Source organism: Lolium rigidum, chromosome 5, assembly GCF_022539505.1.
Source record: "Lolium rigidum isolate FL_2022 chromosome 5, APGP_CSIRO_Lrig_0.1, whole genome shotgun sequence".
Lineage (NCBI taxonomy): Eukaryota > Viridiplantae > Streptophyta > Magnoliopsida > Poales > Poaceae > Lolium > Lolium rigidum.
The window spans coordinates 129,583,928-129,589,494 of record NC_061512.1 but is presented as its reverse complement, the minus strand read 5'-3'; the positions used below and the strand labels follow the sequence as shown (position 1 = coordinate 129,589,494).

The 5,567-nt window shown below is 39.1% G+C and overlaps 1 pseudogene; it reads right to left on the bottom strand.

Annotated features, from left to right (window-relative positions):
• Nucleotides 1-2,260: 2,260 nt before the first annotated feature.
• Nucleotides 2,261-5,567, bottom strand: LOC124654588 (annotated as a pseudogene).

Below are 5,567 nucleotides of genomic sequence, written 5' to 3'. Positions count from 1 at the left end.
AGTCGCGTGACAACTGTGGCGAGAGGGATATGCGTAACAGAAGTCAGATTTGGAGTGCCACAGAAGAGCTGTTTTCCAGTAGTGAGGTCTGCTTGCTTGCTGCTCTTGTCCTTCATCTTGACTGCTAGGATTTTCTTGCTCTTCTTCATCTTGCACATCTTCATCTTGTCTTTCATTTACAAATACCACCAAGGCAAGAGCATCAGGACCCGCAGATGTATCTTCAACAACTTCTTCATCATCTCGTTTTCTTTTAAAAAATGATTGCATCTTCTGTTGTTTCACCGTTGCTACATATACATAATAAATTTTCATTGAGTCGGTGTAATGGATTTTTTTATCACTAAATTAAGTACTGCAATACTAATTTTTGATCGTGCATATGCATGTCACTATGTAGCCTGTAGGCGAAAAGGTAATATGATGTGTACGAAAAAATATTAGACAACCATTACTTCAGAACAACACTAAGATGGATTCAGAAAATTGTCAAATTTTAGAAATAAACACATAGTTCATACTGAAATATTCAGAATTTAGAAATAACACATTGCAATTCGTACTGAAATTGGGGATCAATTACCTTAGCCTGGCGGACTGGCTCGCCGGCTAGGTGATGTCCGGTGGAGAAGACAGGGGCCGGTCGCCGGTGGCAGAGGGATTCAGTGGATACCCAAACTCGGAAAATAAGCCAAATAGTTGCTCTTGCTCAGCATGTTGGGGCAACCCGGCGAACACTTGCCAAACACCTGCACCATGGAGACATACTAGTTGTTGACATTGGCAAGCACTGCAGGACACACGACTACGATCGACGGACAGAAAATTACTTGGCGTGGCTTACCTAGTACAGAGGCAACGCATACAATCACCACTTGGCACTTTGGCAGAGCCACCAGTAGATGTACTCAATTGCAATCCAGGGCATTATACACAGACACAAGGCAGAATTATTCTGTTCTTCTCAGGGGCATCCTATCACGTCCATCGATGGCATCCAGCCAGGGGCATCCATTGAGACAAAGTAATCTTTTTGTTGCTACAAGAACATAAGTCCTCTTGGTATACCACCAGGCATAATGCAGAAGATGAAAGTGACCAAAGCGGCACAAACTACAGAGGCGGAATATGCAAAAGATGAAAGAGATAAAAGTTGTGCACACTCCAGAAGGAAATTTGCAAAAGGAGATTCAACTCTAATTACTGGCTATCTTCGGTAACACGTAAAGAAACCCCAAGTATTGTCCTTTAAATACCCTAGAAATGGTACTCCTATTATTGTTCGAGAAGGTTTCTAGTTTGTCCACCACAAAGAAGCTTGCTGCCACAAAATTTCATGGGAAATAAATGTTGTAAACACTTTCGGCCAAAGCACAGACTGAAAATGTTTAGTCGTCTTGGGGAATAAAACTTTGGTCCATCAGCAAAGAAACCACATACAACTCTTCCAGTCCCTATCAAGAATATGTTGAACTGAGTATACGAATTCTGTTTTGACAACGTTGTGCAAACTATCAGCTAAGCTGCGATTTTTCTTAGGCTTTAAAACGGGGCAGGCTTTTCCTACCTAAATAAACTATGGGCAGGTGTGTTACAAACCCCTTAATGCGCTTTCCCAAGTAATATCAAGAAAAATTGCCTTTGGTACACTTAATAATAGTATGGGCAATGTGAAGCCAAGATGCAAACTGACAATAATGATGCTTCCAGTTGGTTGACATTGATTTGGGAAGCCAGTTTACAAGTGAAACTCTTTGTATACCGTTAGGATAAATCTGCAGGAGGCCTAGTTCAGTGTCTTCCAGATTTTCAAAGATTATATTAGACACTACCGAGCTAGATCTGTTGTCTGTACTTATTGTTACCACTGATACCAGCCGACTTCATCATTAGTGGCAGAATCACAAAACGTAGAACAAATAATGCTTTCGGGTCAACAAGCAAAACAACTAATGCTCCATGCCTAGAAAGCTATTACTTATCAAGCAATGGAAAGTCTAATACTTAATATAATTTCTGTTAAATACCTAGCCACTAGCTTGTGTATCTCATAAATAAATACCCTACTGTAAATTGTAGTAAGAATACTTTTTCGCAATCTTGCAAGATTCAGAGACTTGCAAACTACCAAATTATTTAAGGCTTGAAGCCTTTGCCTTTTTTTCATGACTGCTCAGCATCAATGGACCATCAATATCCATAAGGCAACAAGTAATGAATGTCTAACCTAAAAAAGGTATCCATTCAGTACAGACCAAAATAAACAGAACATGTAAGCCGTAAAAATATATATCTTCCAAGAAACAACTGTTATCCCACATAGCATACAAGTAACCCACAACATTAGACTCATTAGTTTAGACTGCACATCACCATGTGGAAATAAATTATTTACTGCTATATTGCAGAAAAACATTCGTATACTTTTTATTTAAGGGAAAGCACCAAGCGAGAAGTTACAGAATAGTTTCTATGAAATACGTTTAGGAGAAAAGAGCACGGTACTTGCTGGCCTCATGACTCATTTCTTCCATGGTTCTATCTTTTCTTTCGATGTCCAGATCAAGCTTTTCTTTCAATTCTTTCTCTCTCACATCAATCTATTACAAAAGAAAATGGTAAGACATAGTGAAACATATTATACGAAATTATATAGATGCAAGATAGGGTCAACGAACCGCATCATATATTTCATCCTTATTTTGAAAATCTCCTTTCTTCCTCGGGATCACATGGATGTGGACGTGCGGAACTGTTTGGCCAGATTGAGGACAATCCTGTACAAAATGCTATCAATAAGGAAATCCATTTTTTTCCACCACAGGTTAAGGGAAAGGTGGACAAGATAATCAACTCAACATCAAGTTTCGAGTAAAAGACCAAAGGGCAGATATGGTAGACTAGCAGTGTAAGCGTAATTTGGGTGATTAAGTTGATCTATTTTGTTCTGGATCCCAATAGCAAAATCAACGAAGCATGCCCTTTAAAATTGGATGAAGTAATTATATAATTTTGAAAGCATAAGCTATTCATGACATATATAGAGAGGATGTTACCTGAATTGTAAATGTAAGATAAGATGCTTGGTGGTACTGCTCAAGCCGTACACCAACTTCCTTTGCAGTGACCCATAAATCAATAGTCTCGAGGGTTTCAAAAAAAATCAATAGTCTCGTCAGTACTTAGATCAGCAAAACGTTTTACTTCACGCTTGGGGCACACAAGGACATGTATGTTTTGTCAAGGAAAAAATTATGTAAAACCAAACATTAAAATGTAAGTAGATATTTTACTGTTTCAACTATGAAAAGTGTGAACCACGCGACAGAAAGGGGGCAGTGGATAACTATCTGTAGTTAAAGATATATACCATAGGTAGATGTATCTAATTGTAATTGTTGTATTATACATTTCCCACCTTTCATCGAGAAGCAAATCTTTTGGGTGAACTAGTCGGTGCATAAAGTGATGAAACACAAAAGTAAAGACAACATTTCGAACTGCCATGTAATCAGCCTACCAGCAATAAAACGGTTCGAACAAGAGATGATTAAACATATTTTAAATGAACCATTCACTTTTATGGATTTAAAACTCTAGGATAATTCTCTTGACATGCTTGATATTCATATTTCCACTAGCCATGCAATTTACAGATCTGTGGAAACTGAAAGAGGGGTATAGACCATATAATTTTCATTTTTTGAGTCAGATCATTGGTTTCTACTGTATCTGTTTGGACTTTGGACCATGGACCATGGACACCCTTCAAAATAAGCGAGAGCCAAAGTTTATGTACAGTCAATCAAGGAATGCAATTAGCATTTAATTGTAAATCTCAGTGATGACTTTGTCGAAATAAAGGATATGACCTGCAGAGTAAGATTGAGACCTCTTAATAAAGAATATCACAAATATTATATGCGCAATGTATAAAATCGTGATCACAAGTAACTGCTATACTAACAATATGTACAAATTGTGTTGCAGGGAACAATATGTCCAATATTAATACTCTCTGGTTTAAAATAATTTCTCAAAAATGGATGTATCTACACACTAAAACATGTCTAGGTACATTCATTTTTTGGCAATTATTTTGAACCAGAGGAAGTACCACACTTTCAAGGTTTGAATGTTGTGCCGAAGCTGCCCCTAGTAATTGTGCAAGATGGCAAACATAATTATTAGTGATATGGTGCTTACATGGAAGAGGAAGAAAATTAAGTCAGGGTTACCGATAGTCACTCCACTTCACCATAGAGTTTGTTAAGAGAAAATGTAACTACAAAATTGTGCTAGTGCTGGAAAGCTAATGAGTGATTTCTTATATGTTCCCTAAAATCTACTGCGATTCTGAGCTAGAGGTGGAGGACTCGTGGTGGACACAGTAAATTGAACACTAGAAACTAGGCAAGGGAAAGGGGGACAAGCATAGATGATAGATATTACCAGGGAGGACAGGGCGGAGGTTTACCATGGCGTAGGAGAGGGCCGTGGCGTGGAAGACCTCCCTGGCAGGCTGGCATCGATCGTGCAGGGTCCTAACTTGTACGCCGACGCCTCCATCTCCGGCAACGGCGGCGGATGGAAGGAGGAGCCGAGGAGGTGGCCGGCAGCACGCAGCGGACTCGGCTTCACTGACTTCACAGAGCAAAGTCAGGCCATTCCTGTAGTGAAGTAACCTGGTGTGCTATTGAATCCCCTTTGCGGGACTCGATCACTTTCCTTAAATTGAAGGTTCGGTAATTGTCGGGTGAGCAGGCCGTATTACTTCCTAGCTAGCTACTAGGCACAAAGGAGCCACACCCATTTGTAAATATAAGATTGTTGTGTCATCTTTTGAACTTGTGCATTTGGATAATTTTTCATTGTCTTCGTCATGGCTAGAGTCTCCCTCTGCATGTTTCTCCCTGATGTATGTATTAATTGTGTGAACTTTCATGTTTAAGGGTCGGAGAATCATGCAAGGACATGAGGGCCATGAACACATAATGAATGTGAATTACATGGGGTGGAGGGGGCTTACCGGTTTTAGTGCTCTCCTACTGATTTGGTTGTGACCAAACTGTGTGACGAAAGACGATTTCTAACCTGAAAAAAGATCCACATTTCAACTTTAGTGCCGTTCTTACCTATGATCTTGCCTTTTCGGGCAAAGTTGGTACATACTATTACATTACCAACAAACACAGATATGAAACCATTGATGTGTACGTGGAGGATATTGTACATAACTTTTTCAGTATTATCATATCCATCGATGTGTTTATGTCGGACATTCTGTTTCTGGTATGATTGGCATTGTAGGTTCCAGTTGCCACAGTGATCTTTTTTACCAACTCATTCTTATCGGCACTGCCCCTTGTTAAGTAACAAATATACATCTTTCCCAACAGTATAAATATCATGCAATTATAGATATTGTGCACCTATCCTATTCTTTTATACAATGGAGCTATGTAGATAGACCTAAATACAAGATAGCATATTCAAAGAAAAAGGAAAAAAACAGAGCATTGAACTCATGAAAGTAGATTTCAAAACGTTTGTGGAAGGGTATATCG